The sequence below is a fragment of the Lolium rigidum genome, chromosome 5 (genome assembly GCF_022539505.1).
Source record: "Lolium rigidum isolate FL_2022 chromosome 5, APGP_CSIRO_Lrig_0.1, whole genome shotgun sequence".
NCBI lineage: Eukaryota > Viridiplantae > Streptophyta > Magnoliopsida > Poales > Poaceae > Lolium > Lolium rigidum.
The window spans coordinates 104,393,723-104,413,406 of NC_061512.1; positions in this window are offsets into that span (position 1 = coordinate 104,393,723).

Below are 19,684 nucleotides of genomic sequence, written 5' to 3' on the forward strand. Positions count from 1 at the left end.
GTTGCTAACTAGCAATTATAGGGAATTGGAAGAAAGTCATAAAAAGCTCTCAAGCTCTCATGATGATCTTCTAATTTCCTATGATGGGCTAAAGTTAGCTCATGAGGCAAGTATCACTAAGGTAACATCTTGTGAGCCTCATATGGATGTTAGCACAATCTCTACTACAAATGCTATATTGCCATGTGCTAGTCCTTGTAATCCATCTAGTCAAACTAGTGATACACCTTGTGTTGGATTACTCACTTTGCCTTGTTGCTCTAACAATGAAGCTTCTACTTCCTCTAGTACTTGTATTTCTACTAACCATGTAGAGGAAATCAAAGAGCTCGAGGCCCAAGTCTTGTCTTTGAAGAAAGACTTGGAAAAGCGTCATGAAGGGAAATCCGCACTTGACAAGATGCTAAGTGTGCAACAATCCCCCAATGACAAGAGTGGACTTGGATTCAACTCCAATAACAAGAACAAGTCCAAGAGCAAGAGCAACAAGAAGAAGGGCCAAGACAAAGTCAAGGATCCGGCCAAGTTGGTTTGCTTCAAGTGCAAGGTTGAAGGGCATCATGTTAGATCATGCCCATTGAAGAAGAAGAAGCACTTGAGTGAGAAACAACAAGGGAAACGGCCACAAGGTCAAGATCAAGCTCATGCTCGACCTCAAGTTGAAGATAGGCCACTTCCCAAGAAGAATCAAGATATTGTTCCCCAAGAGAAGAAATCAATAAAGAAGAGAAAGGGGAACACTTGCTACTTATGCCGTGATAAGGGGCACTTTGCTTCTTCTTGCTTAGGTGGTACCTTATCTAACCCTATAATTGTTGATGATGATTATTCTCTAGGGAAGGATAAGGATGGCAATGTGTTTGCTAAGTTTGTTGGAACTCAAAGTGGTTTCAAGAAAAGAACCATTTGGGTTGCCAAGCCTATTGTGACTAACCTCTTAGGACCCAACTTGGTTGGGGACCAACAAGCTCAAAATTGATCAATAGGTGTATGTGGAGGTCATTGGAGACTTGGCTACTTCATGAAGAATTAAGGGATCTTCATATATTATATTTTGACCAACTCAAGTCATATGGATTATCATCTATATCTTATATCCAATGTTCCTCTTTGCGGTAACTTATACTTCAACTCATCATATTTATTGTAAGTTACTTGCCCCTTTTCATGTTTGGTTTTATACCAAATATTTGTGTGTATGTGTTGTGTCTTACTTACCTATCTTGTGTATTCAAGTATGTTTGTTTGACTCATCATATACTTGTGTATTGTTTTGGAGCCTAATGCATCTTGATGATATCTTATTTGGCTCTCTTTGAAGTGATTAATGGAACATCCCATTTTGGGGGAGTGATATGCTTTGTGCATCTCTCTTTCTTTAAAATGTGTGTACATGGGTACCACCACTTAGTATTGATATTGCAAGATTATCTAGTCACTATGTGGTGTGTCATACTCATGAGAAATTCAAATTCTAAAATATCCATTAATCATCTCTAGTTGAATTTTAGTTGCCTCTTGTTTAGAAGAAATGTTTTATCACATTATGGGGGAGTAATATGTTTTGTACATATCACAAGCCTAGAAAATGTGAACATATGAGGTTATGCCACTTAGAGTTGATGCTCTTAACTATCTTGTTTCTAGGTGGCATGTTTGCTCAAACAAGCTCCATTCCTAATAAAAAATCCTTTATTACTCATCTTGTGGGTTCTTGTTTGAATAAGAAATTCTTGGTGCGGTTTTTTCTCAAATACATATCTCTATATCTTATTTGGGACACCGTTTGCTTCAATTTATTCTAATCATTGCCGTGCGTGATTGTTTGACTAGTTGAAGTTATCAAGAATCTTCATCCGTGCATAGTGCTTAATTCTATATACTTATCCTATGCCTTTTATTGTGAAGTTGATCCTTACTATCATTGTCAATACTCCACCGGAAATCATTTCCAATATACTCATTGTCTTTGACAATTGATAACCTTGTATGTGGTTGAATTTTTGGATCATCTTCACCTGGGATTGTTTCTTACTTCCTTATTTTATTTCCAAGAAATCTTTGTTGCTCCCATATGTCTTCCTTGTCCCTTTTGAAAAATCTTTTGATAAAACCCCTTGATTCATATCAAGTGGTTGTTTTGGAATACATACCTTTTACTTACGGTACATTGTGCCATCGTGAAAAGTGTAGTGGGTTTGGTTTATTTGTTCAAACCTTGCTCCTTTGGGAGTTTTGCTATCTCATTCCTTCTTCTATGCGTTATTTGGTGAATGAGATAAATCTTTGATCATGTTTGCTTTATTTCATCCTTTATGCTCAATGGTTTCTTCTTAGTTCACTTGTTGAACTTTGTTGAACAAATCGTTTGTGATTTGCTTCTTAGATATAATTTGGACAACAAATTTGTTTTGTGACACCTTTATGCCTTATTTAATTCTTTTGGTGGTTTGTCCAAAGTATATCTTTCTTGGATCTTTAAAAGTTTTGGTGCATGCTTATATGTAATTTGTTTATACTTGTAGCATGCTTGCTTTCTTTTGATCCATTATGTAGGATATAGTTCATCAAATCCTAAATGGCTAAGATGTGAATGAAATTCAAATTTCATCTAAATATGCACATGTTTATATGGAGTGTGTCCTATATATTGTGGTTAGTCTAACCATGTTGGACCCAATAAGTTTGGGGACCAAGATGTACTTGAATGATGTTTTAGGTACATTGGAGATGCAATGGAGGCTTGTCTCATCTATAAGGAAGGTGTTGTCACCATATGAGAATTAGAGTCAAGCTAGGATGATCGATGAACTCCTATCTACTATATCAAGCCATTGCTATCTCGGTAACAAGTATCTTATTCATGCATTCTCATATAGCATCCAACCTCTTGTAGGTTGTATCTTGGCATGAAATTATTTATTTCGAAAATATTGCGGTTCTTGAAAAACCCTTTTAAAATAAAACTTCTTATTGAACATTTGAGTAATTTGAGAACATGAATATGATAGGTTATATATATATATATCATATTTTATGATTCACCTATCACAAATATGCTCTCTAGCAATTTATTTCATATCAATTCCTCAAAGAACTCTTGTGTGCAATATTGATGAATTTGTGAAATAAATCCGTATTTGTGATACTTGTTGCCTTTCTCAAAACATTCCAACTAGCTTTACTTCCCTTATTGTTAGTTGTGATGTTTTTGAGATTTTATTTGGTTGAAGTTCTTTCATATACCATAAGTGAAAAGTGGAGCCATAGGCTATATATGCTTTTAAGCAAACATCCTTTGGTATATGTTATTACTTCATCTTGGATATCATATCTTATCTATTTTGTTAACCTCTTGTGTGTGCATGTTTCTTTATGGATCATTTGTCCACTTTAGAAACTTATATACATAAGAGCGTTAATCCATCACCTTGATATCTTTGTTCTTTGCCGACCATCTTTTATCCTTTGTTTCTTAGTGGTGTTGGTAAAGGAGATTTATGAGTGCTTGGTTTATTTTTTTTCCTTCTTGCACTCATATCTGGTAATTGTTGGACTAAAGTTGTTCTTGATAAGCATATTCTCTTTATCTTAGTTGCGTTCTAAATGATATATAGGGAGTGAGGATTCCATGTTTGTGCATATTGTATTCAAATGCAAACATTATAAATTGTGCACGAACCTTGGGGAGCTTTCTTATTTTATTTAGAGCACTATATCTCTCTTATCATGATATCTTTGTTTGTCCAATTGGATCTTTGATTGCTTGCTTTATTTGTTGAAGCTCACTTCACCATGTTATCTTTATGCAATCTTTGATCCTCAATATAGTTTGACTTCCTTCAAGTATTCGTCATTGGATATGTGCACTTGATTCCACTCAAATTATGAAAAGTGCACACTTTGGGGAGGAACTCACATTATATTGGCCTTCTAAAATTTTCACCCATTTTGACAATCGATGCCAATGGGGGAGAAGTCTAGAGGGTTTAAGGGAATGGTTATATACTTAAGTTTGGTTTGTGCTTAAGTGTTTTGTCCTCTCATGCATTCCATATTTATATGTCTTGCATGGTTGTATATATATAGTGTAAACTATCCCAAAGGTTAATCTTGACAATATATGCAATGAATTCACGTGCATACATTGTGGGGGAGTTTTTTCTATATATATTGGTTCTACTCACATCTCTCGCATTTGTTGTAGTTGTGTGAGTAGATCCGGTTTTGATATGGGCTAGTAGCTTTGTGTTACTTGACCATATCAAATACAACCTCTTGTATACAACTTATTCTCGGATAAGTTGAGTACTTGTTTCTAATATTCATTATATAAACCCTCTTATTGTGGTTGTCATCAATTACCAAAATGGGGGAGATTGTAAGGGTACATTGCCCCTATGTGTGGTTTTGGTAATTAATGACAACCCCTATGGACTAATGTTTTCATTGAGTTTATATGAAGAAATATTCCATAGGTACTAGTTGTACTTCATGTGTTGGATTCAAGTATGGATGCCATGAATATAAAGGTATACCTTGTGTATTGGCATCAAGATCATCGATACAAGGTTGAGTTGGGCAAGTTCAAGATGAGCATCTTGAGTGAATCACATGCTTGAAGCGTGCCGTCCATTTGGTGATAATGGACATGTGAAGATGTGCATCAATGGAGCTTTCCCATCATAGTGTATGGGGGAGTATTTGTGAGTCTTCACGAAGCAACATTGATCAAGTGAGGCATTCCGGCTTGTGTAGAGCTTGAAGAGTTATCATCAAGATCAAGCGGGATGCGCAAGGCAAAGGTATGATCTTGATAGGTTTTCCTTTTACCGGTCTCAAGGTGGTTGATGGGAGACCGGATTATAGGATAGATAGCCGCACTATTAAGAGGGGCTTTCGGTTGGGTAACTTGATCACATCGTCTTAGGGAGCTCAATCCTTTGCATACTTTGCATATCCTTATTGCCTCTTGGTGTTTCTATGTGTAAGGTTCTTGAGCTTGTTGCTAGCTTTACAACAAGCCCAAGTTCATCGAAAACGGAGTTCGCATGCATCTTCTATTGCGTTTTCGAGGTTGGGCGATTTTACCGGTTATTCATGATATAAGGTTCTACCTTTTATATTCATGATAAAATCCCCTCCTACAGATTCTTGTGTTTTCACTTTCCATAGGATAGCATTTGTTGTTATCTTCCAAACAAAATTGGTTTCATTCGAATCGGAGTTCGGGAGCACTAGTTATTAAAGGAAAAGGAAAAAGGAGAAAAGAAGAGAAAAAAGGGGAGGGGCAGCCGGCTGGGCGACCGGTCAGCCGGGCCGCGCGCCGGCCCACCCGGTCCGCACCGGTCGCCAACTGGACCGGCCTCCAGTGGCCTTTTGGCCCAAGTCCGGTCGCAGGCCCGGTCCGTGACCGGCCTGCCCGGCGCTGCCCCCGGCCTGGCCGGACGCCTCCCTGGGCCGCTCGCCCTGGCGCGGCCTGCTCGCCTCCCTGGCCCGCTCGCCACCGGCTGGGCCTCACAGCCCCAGCGCAGCCCGCGCGCCTGTGCGCCCCCAAGGCTATCCGCCGCCTGTGAGCGTGCGCTGCCTCGCCCGGCTGTTGGGCCGGTCCGACCGGGCTGCACGCTGGCCTGTCCGGCTGCTGCTCCGGTCGGCCGGCCTGGTGGCCGGCTGGGCCGTTTTTCCTGCCCGATTTGCTGCCCGTTTTTCTTGTCTTTTTCTCTGTTTTTTTCCCCAACGGGTATACTTGCTCCCTAGCTATAAATAACCCTTTCTTCCACCTTGATCTAGTTAGTTCTTCCCATTCTCTCTCCTCCATTGTTGCATTTGAAGAACTTGCTCTCCCCTTTGATTCCTCCAACCATTCTTGCTCATTCTTGAGGGATCTAAGAGAGGAGATCTAGATCTACACTTCCACCAATCCATTTCTTCTCTAAGTGAGGGAATCTCTTGGGATCTAGATCTTGGAGTCTTTGGTTGACTTTCCCCTTGTTCTTCCTCTCCAATCTCATCCTAGCATTCGTTGCTTTGGTGGGATTTGAGTGTGAAGGACTTGAACACCTCTAGTGTTCTTGCTTTGCATCATTGCATAGTGTTGAGCTCTCTACCACGATTAGTTCGAGTGAGAGACCGTGAGCTTGTTACTCTTGGAGGGAGACCTCCTAGTTGGCGTGGTGATTGGTGCTCCGGTGATCTCTTCAAGAAGATTGTGAAGAGGCCCGGGCTTCTCCTTCGTGGAGCTTGTGAAGTGGTTGTGGAGCTTGCCATCTCCGGAGCGGAGGAAAAGCTAACCATAAGTAAAGGGCCATTATCCTTCGTGGGTGTGGTTCGGAGAATAGGGTGAGCCTTCGTGGCACGGGGAATCCTTCGTGGGACCTCCACTCCTCCAAACGTGGCATACCTTCTTGCAAAGGAAGGGAACACGGGAATACATCCTCGTCTCCGCGTGCCTCGGTTATTTCTATACCGATCTCTCTTTCCTTGTGATAGCCATCGTGCTTGAAGTACATATATCTTGCTATCACTTGTGCTACATATATCTTGTGCCTATCTTGCTTAGCTCGAGTTGCTATTGTTACACTTAGTTGAGCTTAGCATATTTAGGGTTTGTGCCTGTCAACTAAACGATAGTTTAATTCCGCATTATTACAAGACAAATCCGTAAGAGTTTTTAATTGCCTATTCACCCCCCCCCTCTAGGTGACATCTCGATCTTCCAGTATACTTTTTATTTTTAGCATGATTTTCAGGTTCTTCTTCAACCTCTTCTTTATCAGAAGCATCATTCTTATCATTATCTTTATCATGTTCGTTACCACTTTCAGTTTCAGCATCAGAAATAGAAATACTATTAGGATCATTAACAGGCTCAGAGGATTCTACAACAGTTTTATGTTTCGTTTTCTTTTTCTTAGATGGAGCACTAGTTTCAGTTCGTTGAGAATCTTGTTCAACTCTTTTGGGATGCCCTTCATGATATAGAGGATCCTGGGTAGAAACACCGCCTCTAGTTGTTACTTCATAAGCATGTTTTTCTTTACAATTATCTTTTAACAAGTCTTTTTGCACTTTAGTGAGTTGATCAATTTGAGTTTGAACCATTTGAAAATGTTTAACAAGCATCTTAACATCATTGGAGGTTCTCTCTACAATACCATGCAATTCACCAATAGCTCGAGAATTTTCCATTAAATGATTCTCCACTCTCATATTAAAATTACTTTGCTTAACAATATAATTATCAAACTCATCTAAGCATTGAGCAGGAGGTTTTGAATATGGAATATATTCTCTAGTAAAGCGTTCAAGAGAGTGTACCTCAATCATGGATGAAGGGGGAGTGATCTTACATGAATCTTCTATAGGAGGTAAATTCTTCACGTCTTCAGATTTAATACCTTTCTCTTTAAGAGATTTCTTGGCTTCCCTCATATCTTCATCATTTAATTTAATCATACCCCTCTTCTTCAATATCGGTGTTGGGGTTGGTTCAGGTGTAGACCAATCATCATGATTCCGGCCTATTCTCGCCAATAATTCTTCAGCGTCGTCGGGAGTTCTTTTCCTGAAAACACAACCAGCACAACTATCCAGGTATGCCCTAGACTCAATGGTTAGCCCACTATAAAATATATCAAGTAAATCATGCTTTTCCAAATCATGGTCAGGCCGAGCTCTAATGAGAGAGCAAAATCTAGCCCAAGCCTCAGGCAATTTCTCTCCATCTTCCTGATCAAAATTATAAATTCTATGCAAAGCAATATGTTGAGCACTAGCAGGAAAGTATTTCCGGAAGAAAACATCAAGCAATTCTTTTGGACTATTAATAGAATCAGGTGGCAAATTATTATACCAAGTTTTAGCATCATCCTTTAATGAGAAAGGGAAAATTTTAGCAACGAAATAAGTACGCTTCTTAACATCATCAGAAAACAAGCTACTAAGAGTAGATAGCTCAATCATGTGTTCTACAGCACTTTCTTTTTCAGTACCACAAAAAGGTGTTTTCTCAACAATAGATATATGAGACAAATCAAGAGAAAAATCATAATATTTATCCTTAATGTTTATAGGAGATGTGGCAAATTTAGGATCAGGAGACAGTTTATATCTAACAGTATGTTGTGCAAGCAACTTTTTAATTTTTCTTGCATCAGTAGTAGCATTGCATTTATCAATAAAATCATCATCAAGTTCTACATAATCCTCATCAAGATCATCACTAGAGTATTCAACAGACTCAGGTGAATTAACATGTGTAGCAGCAGTTTCATTAGGAGTTTCAGCATTTTCAATTTGCCTAGACTTCGCAATCGTAGCATCTAGAAAAGATCCCAATGAACCACTATCATCAAGCACAGCAGAAGCATCATCAATATTATAAGAATTTTCAGATCTAGCAGAAGTACCAACATGTGAAGCATGTGGTGGTGAAACAAGTTTATCAATCACAGATGGTGAATCAAGAGCAGCAGAGGTACTTAGAGGTGTACCTTTTCTTGTAGTGGATGGTAATATGGCGACATTAGGATCGCGAGGTTTACCCATGATGGAGAATTTGCAGCGAACAATATCAATCCAAGTGAACTTCCAAATAAAGCTATGCTCCCCGGCAACGGCGCCAGAAAATAGTCTTGATAACCCACAAGTATAGGGGATCGCAACAGTCTTCGCGGGAAGTAAAACCCAATTTATTGATTTGACACTAGGGGAGACAAAGAATACTTGAAAGCCTTAACAGCGGAGTTGTCAATTCAGCTGCACCTGGAAACGGACTTGCTCGCAAGAGTTTATCGAGTAGTAACAGCTTTATAGCAAGTAGCGGTAGTAAAATAACGACGAGCAGAGTAACAAAGACAGCAGTAGTGATTATAGTAAACAGCAGGATTAAAATACTGTAGGCACAGGGATGGATGAACGGGCGTTGCATGGATGAGAGAAACTCATGTAACAATCAAAGCAGGGCATTTGCAGATAATAATCCAAGTACTAATCAATCAATAGGCATGTGTTCCATATATTATCGTATGTGCTCGCAATGAGAAACTTGCACAACATCTTTTGTCCTACCAGCCGGTGGCAGCCGGGCCTCTAGGGAATCTACTGGAAATTAAGGCACTCCTTTTAATAGAGCACCGGAGCAAAGCATTAACACTCCGTGAACACATGTGATCCTCATGTCACCGCCATCCCCTTCGGTTGTCCCAATTTCTGTCACTTTGGGGCCTCGGGTTCCGGACAGCAACACGTGTATACAACTTGCAGGTAAGATCATAAAGCAATGAATATCATAATGAATCGATAACATGTTCAGATCTGAGATCATGGCACTCGGGCCCTAGTGACAAGCATTAAGTATAACAAGTTGCAACAATATCATAAAAGTACCAATAACGGACACTAGGCACTATGCCCTAACAATCTTATGCTATTACATGACCAATCTCATCCAATCCCTACCATTCCCCTCAGCCTACAGCGGGGGAATTACTCACATATGGATGGGGGAAACATGGCTGGTCGATGGAGAGGCGTCGGTGATGATGATGGCGATGATCTCCTACAATTCCCCGTCCCGGCGGAGTGCCAGAATGGAGTTTCTGGTCCCGAGACGGAGTTTCGCGACGGTGGCGGCGTACTGGATGGCTTCTAGCGAGTTTCGACTTCCCCCGTGCGTTTTTAGGTCGAAGGCAATAAGTAGTCCGAAGGAGGGCATCGGGGGCCGGCCGAGGCCGCCACACACTATGGCCGCGCGGGCCCCTCCTGGGCCGCGCCGGCCTAGTGTGTGGGGCCCTCGGGCCCCCACCTGGCTCGCCCTTCTGGCTCCGCCAATATTCCGGGAAAATAGGACCTTCCGCATAAATTCCGAGGATTTTCCTGAAAGTTGGATTTCTGCACAAAAACGAGACACCAGAGTAGTTCTGCTGAAAACAGCGTTAGTCCGTGTTAGTTGCATCCAAAATACACAAATTAGAGGCAAAACAATAGCAAAACTGTTCGGGAAAGTGGATACGTTTTGGACGTATCAACAGATTCTGCCTTTTATTTCACATTGCCTCATTTACTGTGTTTGAATGGATTTCTTTGCTCCATTAACTTTCAGTAGCTTTGGGTAATGTCCAGAAGTGTTAGGAATGATTGTGTCCTCTCTGAACATGTGAATTTTTGATTATGCACTAACCGTCTAATGAGTTTGTTTTGAGTTTGGTGTGGAGGAAGTTTTCAAGGGTCAAGAGAGGAGGATGATATAATCTGATCAAGAAGAGTGAAAAGTCTAAGCTTGGGGATGCCCCCGTGGTTCATCCCTGCATATTTCAAGAAAACTCAAGCATCTAAGCTTGGGGATGCCCAAGGTATCCCCTTCTTCATCAACAACTTATCAGGTCACCTCTAGTGAAACTATATTTTTATTCCGTCACATCTTATGTGCTTTACTTGGAGCGTCTGTGTGCTTTTATTTTCGTTTTGTTATCTTAGTTCTCTGAATAAATCATATCCTATCATGCTTGTGTGGGAGAGAGAAACGCTCCGCTTTTTCATTTGAACACTTGTGTTCTTCGTTTTACTTTTAATGTTCATGGCGAAGGTTGAAAACCGCTTCATTTATTGCTGTTTGGTTGGAAACAGAAAATGCTTCATGTGGTAATTGGTATATGGTCTTGAATAATTTGATACTTGGCAATTGTTTTGAACTCTCAAGCAGATCACGTTTAAGCTCTTGCATGATGTAGTTTAAACCTATTAGTGGAGAACTACCGTAGAGCTTGTTGAAATTTGGTTTGCATGATTGGTCTATCTGAAGTCTAGATATTTTCTGGTAAAAGTGTTTGAACAACAAGGAGACAGTGTAGAGTCTTATAATGCTTGCAATATGTTCTTATGTAAGTTTTGCTATACCGGTTCATACTTGTGTTTGCTTCAAACAACCTTGCTAGCCAAAGCCTTGTACTGAGAGGGAATGCTTCTCGTGCATCCAAAACCTTGAGCCAAAACTTATGCCATTTGTGTCCACTATAACTACCTACTATGTGGTATTTCTCTGCCATTCCAAGTAAATTGCTTGAGTGCTACCTTAAAAATTTCATTCTTTGTCTTTGCAATACATAGCTCATGGGAAAATAGCTTAAAAACTATTGTGGTATTGAATATGTCGCTTATGTATCTTATTTCTTATAAGTTGCTTGTTGAGCGGTAACCATGTTTCTGGGGACGCCATCAACTCGTTACACTTTTGTTGAATATCATGTGAGTTGCTATGCATGTTCGTCTTGTCTGAAGTAAGGGAGATTTGCCATGAGTTGAATGGTTTGAGTATGCATATTGTTAGAGAAGAACATTGGGCCGCCAACCAAAGCCATGTATCATGGTGGAAGTTTCAGCTTGGACATTAATCCTCAAATCTCTTATGAGAGTATTATCTGTTGTTGAATGCTTAAAGCATAAAAGAGGAGTCCATTATCTGTTTTCTATGTTGTCCCGGTATGGATGTCCTCAAGTTGAGATCTATCAAAAATTGAGAAATCAAATGCGATCTATCTCCTTGGACCTTTGTACAGGTGACATAGAGGTACCCCTTTGTAACACTTGGTTCAAACATATGTAATGCAATGATAATCCATGGAAATCCGAGCTAATTAGGACAAGGTGCGAGCACTATTGGTATTCGATGCATGAGGCTTGCAACTTATAGGATGTTTTATGCATAACACATATGAATTATTATTACCGTTGACAAAATTGTTTCCATGTTTTCAAAATAAAAAGCTCTAGCACATGAGTAATCCCTGCTTCCCTCTGCGAAGGGCCATTCTTTTACTTTATGTTGAGTCAGTTTACCTACTTCTTTCTATCTTAGAAGCAAACACTTGTGTCAACTGTGTGCATTGATTCTTACATACTTGATTATTTGCACTCATCATATTACTTTGTGTTGACAATTACCATGAGATATACATGTTGAAAGTTGAAAGCAACCGCTGAAACTTAAATCTTCCTTTGTGTTGCTTCAAAACCTTCTATTAAGAATTTATTGCTTTATGAGTTAACTCTTATGCAAGACTTGTTGATGCTTGTCTTGAAAGTACTATTCATGAAAAGTCTTTGCTATATGATTCAGTTTGTTTAGTCATTATCTTTACCATTGCTTTGAATCACTTCATTCATCTCATATGCTTTACAATAGTATTGATCAAGATCATGTTGGTAGCATGTCACTTCAGAAATTATCCTTGTTATCGTTTACCTACTCGAGGGCGAGTAGGAACTAAGCTTGGGGATGCTTGATACGTCTCCAACGTATCTATAATTTCTTATGTTCCATGCTAGTTTTATGACAATACCTACATGTTTTATTCATATTTTATATCATTTTGGTGCATTTTCCGGTACTAACCTATTAACAAGATGTCGAAGCGCCAGTTCCTGTTTTCTGCTGTTTTTGGTTTCAGAAATCCTACACAGGAAATATTCTCGGAATTGGACGAAACAAAAGCCAAACCTTCTATTTTACCGAGACGGGCCCAGAGAGCCAGAGAAGTACCGGAGGGGGGCCCCACACCACTTGGCGGCGCGGCCAAGAGGGGGGCGCGCCCAGCTATGGGGTGGGCCCCTCGGGACCCCTCCGGTGCCGCCCTTTCGCCTATATAATCCTCCAGATGCGAAAACCCTAAAAACCCGACGATATTCCACGAAGAGTTCCGTAGCCGCCATCGCGAAGACAAGTTTCGGGGGACAGAAGTCTCTGTTCCGGCACGCCGCAGTCATCTCCATCGACACCACCGCCATCTTCATCGCCGCTGCTGACTCCCATGATGAGGAGGGAGTAGTTCTCCCCCGAGGCTAAGGGCTCTACCGGTAGCTATGTGGTTCATCTCTCTCCCCCATGGTGTGATCTTTATGTGATCATGAGCTTTGTATCACTATTAATCTATGTGCTACTCTAGTGATGTTATTAAAGTAGTCTATTCCTCCTCCATGATGTAAAGTTGACGAGTGTGTGCATCATGTAGTACTTGGCGTAGGTTATGATTGTAATCTCTTGTAGATTATGAAGTTAACTATTACTATGATAGTATTGATGTGATCTATTCCCCCTTTCATAGCTATTGGTGACAGTGTGTATGCTATGTTAGTACTCGGTCTAAATTGCAACGGTCTATTATGCACTCTAGATGTTACTTTAATATGAACTCCGGATGTTGTGGAGCTTGTTTACTCCGGCTTGAGGTGTGCTTTTATAGCCCTACACAATGAATGGTGTTTGTTATCCAACAAGAGAGTGTTTAAGAAGTAGCTTTATTTAATTATGTGATCATTGTTGAGAGTGTCCACTAGTGAAAGTATGATCCCTAGGCCTTGTTTCCAAATATCGAATCACCGTTTATTTACTTGTTCTATCGCATGTTTACTTGCTGCCATATTTATTTCAGATTGTTATTACCACTCATATTCATCCATATCACTTGCATTTTACTATCTCTTCGCCGAACTAGTGCACCTATACATCCGACAAGTGTATTAGGTGTGTTGGGGACACAAGAGACTTCTTGTATCTTAATTGCAGTGGTTGCTTGAGAGAGATATCTTTGACCTCTACCTCCCTGAGTTCGATAAACCTTGGGTGATTCACTTAAGGGAAACTTGCTGCTGTTCTACAAACCTCTGCTCTTGGAGGCCCAACACTGTCTACAGGAATAGAAGCGTGCGTAGACTTCAACGATGAGGAAAGAATACACCGAAATAAAGGTTGTTCTCCGTGAGGCTATCCATGGATACTCCAAAAAATGGAGGTATCTTCGACAAGAAGGGGGAATGTATCAGGCCGTGCACTGGAAAACACGGGTTCAAACATGTGATCGAGTTCCCTTGCATCAAGCAGCTAGCTGGTAGCACAAAGGAGGCCTTCTATGCCCTCCATCACCTTAAAGGGTTTGTCCGGAATGCAAGGTTTGTCCGGAATGCAGTGATCATGAATATGCCACCTAGTATCCAATAATGGTCCAATAAAATGGCGGGGGATATCAGCGATGCTGATCTTAGAGAAGACTTCCATCGCATCCAAATAAAGTTATCAGAAATAATCATCGAAAATTTTAGCAAAAGAGGGGGCCTTGCACCAACTCACAGGCTTGTGTCAGAGGGATATCGAATAACACCTAGATGGGCAGGGTGATCGAAGGACGTGGACGATGAAGGACATGTATAAACCGTTCCCAGCGCTGCTAAAGAAGACGTCTCGTTGATTGAGGCCGGTGTGCCTACCATTACTTTGAATCGATGGACGTGTGTAGTGTGTTGTAAACTAAACTTGCTTAATTAGCTCAAAACGGTCATCTTTGTTGGACTTTAATTACTATTGTGGTTGTTGTCATTGAAGTTACTATGTGATATCGATGCTATATATCTTTTAGGTTTATTATTATTTCCTTGCTTTAATTTTTGTAAACATATATGCATGTGAACCCTCTAATTCTTTCAATTGCATTAATACTAATATGCCTTGTGGCCATGGAGATGACGTACTACATTGTGTTCGAGGGTGGGGTTCCAATAGTCTACGAGAAGTGGGACGACTGTAAAAAAATAGGTGCACAAGTTCAGTGCCAACTGCTACAAAGAATATGTGACTAGACAGGAGGCGGTTGCCAAGTGGAGGAACCAGCAGTCGAACAAGAGCAAGATGAAGACTTTCGTCGTGCTCCCGCTCTTTCTCACCATCATCGCGGTTGTACTCTATTTCATCCTAGTGTAGGCGGCGGCCGGTGCCACTTCGTTTGTAACTTGAGATGATGAACTTTGTATCAATTAATACTTGTGTAAAAATTTGACACTTGCCACTATATGTATCTCGGGATCTAAGTAATGTGATGATATAGTAATGTTTCTATTTTCACATACCATGTCAAATGTATTACTATTTACATTATATCTGTATAATTGATGTATACAACTTGTGATATACCATGTATTTAAACAACGGGTAGGAAAAAAATCGTCTATACATGTCACTAATTCTGTGGCGCACTTGTAGAGAATTCTGTGGCGCATCATTACCTCATGCGCCACTAAAACTTATTTTCTGTGGCGCATAGACCGTGGTGCCACTGGTGGAAAAAGGGCCAATAGTCGCGGTTCGCAACGGCCATTAATACCGGTTGTGCAACCGGTATTAAACATGCGGGACTAAAGCCCCCCCCCCCTTTAGTCGCGGTTGATTACGAACCGCGACTAAAGGCCCGTCCACGTGGGCGCCAGGCGACCGTCGGGGCGGAGGACCTTTAGTCGCGGTTCTTCTGGCCAAATGCGACTAAAGGCCGCCGCAGGTTTAGGGTTTTAGCCCCCCCTAAATCTGGTTTCTTTTTAATTTGTATTGTTTTATTTCTTTTGTGTTTTATTTTAATTTTGAAGGAGTTTCACATATTCTACGGTACAACATACATGCATATGAATGTACAATTTCAAACAAATTTGAAATTAGAACCAAAAACAATTCAAGAGGAATATACAATATATATTCAATATCGGATGACCATATACAATTTTGAACAAGTTTCCATACATAATTTACTGCATCAGAAGTTCTACGTCCTCTACATAGTGTTCTCCTTCAGGATTGATGACTTCCCTCACGAACCATCCAGCTAGTTCCTCTTGAAGTGGTCGAAAGCGAGCTTCTGGACTAAGCATCTTCCGGAGGTTATTCCTCTTGACATTGTTATCACACGGAACCCGCTCAAAGGTGTATAATCATCTCACAAACATAGTATCCACATAGATTGGTCCCCGGTGGCTGAATATCCCCAGTCCCAGTCACTGACCTTTTAAATTGTAGCTCTTTTTTGAATTCACCGACCTTTTCATCTGCGAACCGTCTCCAAACCCTACGAGGCAAAGAAAATTAAATGAACAAGAGAGTTATTAGTGGTGCGCCACTGGTAAGCCTTTCCCTACTAGTGGTGCCCACTAAACTCCCTAGAACCGACTTTCGGCTCTGGTTGATTTTGCTGCACTTGTGACGAGATTTTCTTCGGTAATTGCAGGTACATTTTCCAGTAAAACTTGATTTCCTGCACACCATACAAAGATAGAAAGGATTGCACATCTTTACAATAATTAGTCATTATTGACACACTTAGAGAGAAGTTTAGTCAATTTCTTGACATAGCAAAGAGTTTAAACGTGAGGAAAATGACGTATTTCATAGCCATCACATCCTGCTGAAGATCATGTTCCTAACGCACCACAGATAAATAGAGAGAATTCCCAGAAGGCTGATAGCGCGGACGAAGGTGAGACCACATCTCAGCGACAGTAGAAAGGCCCATAAACTCAGAAGAAAACTGTGGCTGAACACTCTGAGAGAGAACAACAGCAGCCTGGCATCCTCATCACACCAGTGCGTAAAAGCAGCCAGACTATCACGATAGAGACTAAGAGTCTCTTAATAAGCAAGTACTTGTTGCTCATATGCATCATCAGCAGCAGCCTCGGTAGTCTTGGTTGCATCCTGAGCAGCCTGGGTAGCATCAGCAGTAAGGGCATGTGGCACAGGAGGCGGGGTAGGAGGCACGAGAGCAAGACGCGGTGGACAGAAGACTTCACCGGTAAGGACACCCAAAGTCGAAGATAACGCATATGGATGCGCATAAAGACATCAAACTCCCCATAGTGGGTGCCAACAAAAATCACCGGGCACCGAGAAATGCAGCCCGCAGAAGAGGATGCCATACTGATACCACTCTCTTTTTTTTTAAGTAAACTGTCAAATCTCATATGCAACCGAGCCCGAGCGCTCAGGCTCACACTCGCGAGAGAGGAACGAGCAGCACAAGACCGCACATGAAGGTAAGCGGCGGCGGGGCTGGAGCGGCTAGGACAGGCCAGACCGGGCTGAGGCAGAGGTGGTGCAGGGGCGCAGCGGCCAGGGGGCAGCGCGCGGGCCGGCGGCAGTGGTACGGATGCGGGCTGGTCGGCCAGGCGTGGGAGCGACCGGAGGCAAGCCGGTTAGGAGCGGGGCGGCCGGCCGGATCAAGCGCCCGATTTGTGGGGTCCACAGAAAATCAGCAACACATCTTGATCCTGAACAAGAAACGAGAGGTAGCGGCGGCCAGAAGAATCATCGGCGGCGGCGAAACATGGTACAAAGTTGCTACGTGCGGGAGGAGCTAAACCTAAAGCTCCAATACCATGTTGTAAATGGGTAACTAAGTCCAATACATATACATCTACCACCCTCAGACGGGGAAAGAGGCGGCCTTAGGAAGTCGCGTCGCATGAGGGTGAAAGCGTCAGCGCCGTGTGTGCGACTTGGTTGCGACGTAGAAGCAAGAAAGAGTGTAGAAGGATGGCTTTGACAGCCAGGGCAAGCAGGAAATTAAGCAGAGCATACATTTACTTTGCTGCCACACGGGGGCAACGAATTCAATTCTCTTGCAGCGATGGACGTAAACATCCTATGTTAGCTAGCTACAGACGAAGCATCTCTGGACATCCTAGCTCTAGCTAGGCTTCCTACATCATGTTGCTAGTAGCTAGCCTCTCTCGTGCGTACGTATTGTACTCACGTAGGTTTGTTACCTAGGCGGAAGATTCCAGACTGAACTAATCGGAGTCAGTTTCATGCACCATCAGTAGTCCAATTTGGAACACACACACATATATAATTCATTCTCTTTATGATGTGTAATATGTTACTGAAACAAGGGAAAACAAATCCACCGCAATGAATCCGATCTCTGGCTAAGTATGCTCCCTCCGTCCCATAATTTTTTGTCGTGATTTTAGTTCAATTAAACTAAAACCATGCCAAAAATTATGGAGTAGGAGAAGCAATATCGCCACACAAAAAGTAGATAAGGGCATCATGTATAATTCAGAGTATATCAGAAATATGGCATCCATAAAAAATAAAATTAATATTATACTAGCATATATCAGAGAGTCCTATTGGGTGGTCTAATAACACATTTTTTATTGTTACTATATTTGAACTCGAAATGTGAAATAAAAGGAAGTAGAAAATTGGTTTCCTAGTCGTTTTATTATAGGAACACAAGTAAAAAGGGTTTTGCTTAGTAGTATACCAAAGGGATCCTAGTTTTTTTTAAAACAAAAAGTTTCAAGGGCATCGTGCTTTTTGGAATAGCATTGCAACTATACATGCCGTTCCATTCAAAACCACTATGTGAGTTCCTCTCCGTACCAGTCATGTGCGGGCACAGCAATTTGTCAATGGGTATCCAAAGTAAATAAAAAATGCATACAACAGAAACAATATTGCAGTAAACAGGGTTCGATCCCTTGACCACAAGGTGCTCTTTCACTCTCTCTAACCAAATACAACACATACAAGAAAGAATCAGATTTATTAGGGCATGTACAATGGTAGAGAAGGCACGTCTTCTCTTAGTAGTCCATGTCATCTAGAGAGCATAATAAATATAATCGGTACAATGCATTATCTCTTATTGTCATCTCTTGCAATAAATGATAATTAATTACTTATAGTGGAAAAAATAGCCTTCTGTTATTTCGTAAGAGATCATCTTTTAGCTAATGGAAGACAACCTTCTCTCCCTTCATTCTCTCTCCTCTAACTAAGCAAAAATTTGACGTGACATGCGTAAGAGAAGGCTGACATCACCCTATTGTACGTGCCCTTAAAAGTTGATGGCTTTTTCATATAGTATTAATTAAAAAGTTTGCCCATTTTTTTTGGTATTCAGCTGGATACCCATGAATACGCACGTGCCCTCCTATGGTACAAGTGGTGCTTAGGGTGTGTTTGGTAGACCGGGGCAATAGAGAATCACTATCTTAACTCATACATGTTGCCCTTATACAAGCTCAGCTCAGATTTTGTCCCTTGTTTGTTAGCCTGGATGTGGTGAAACAAGCTGGACTGAGATGTTGTTTGGTGAAACAATCTGGACAGAGATTTTCTCCCACGTTTTTTTACAAAAAGGTCCTTAGACAGAAAAGGAAAAAAGCAATCGGGTCCTTACATATAAAAACAGAAAAGCAATCGGGTCCCTATTCGCTGGCGCCGGTCACGACCGCGGGCAGCACGTCAACCGGAGCTCAGGTAGGCGTTCTATCAGCACCCATGGCCTTGCTCCTCTCCTCGCGGAGCTCGAGGCTACAGGGAGCAGCCCGGCGGCGGCGCTGAGCGGCTCAGCGACGGCGGGGAGCGGCTCGGTTGCGGACGCCTCGTGGAGCTCCTCGAGGAACACGAGGAGGACGGGGAACGACGGCGGAGAGCACGGGGACGACGGCGGAGAGCACGGGGAACGACGGCGGACGGCTCACCAGCACCTCGCCGGAGCACGGGGGACGACGGCGGACGGCTCTCCGGCGAACGACGTGGTCGCCAGGACGAGTAGGGACTAGAGGATGGTGGGGGAAATGGGAGAGAAAGAAAGTAGGGGTGGGGGTCTGGGGGGGGGGGGCGGGGGCACGGCTACAGTGTTCTGCGGGACGAGTTCATCCCGGATGAGTAGAGAAGCTCGATTTCAGCTTCGCTCTCGGGCCGGGCTCTCGGCCGTTTTTCGTATGAGGTGAGCAGTGAGCAGTTGACCCGAGCCGATCTACCAAACAACTTCTCTCCACGAAAAGTGGGATGAGGGGAGAAAATCTGACCTCCCCCAGTCTACCAAACACGCCCTTAGTTTCTTCACTCACTAGCTAT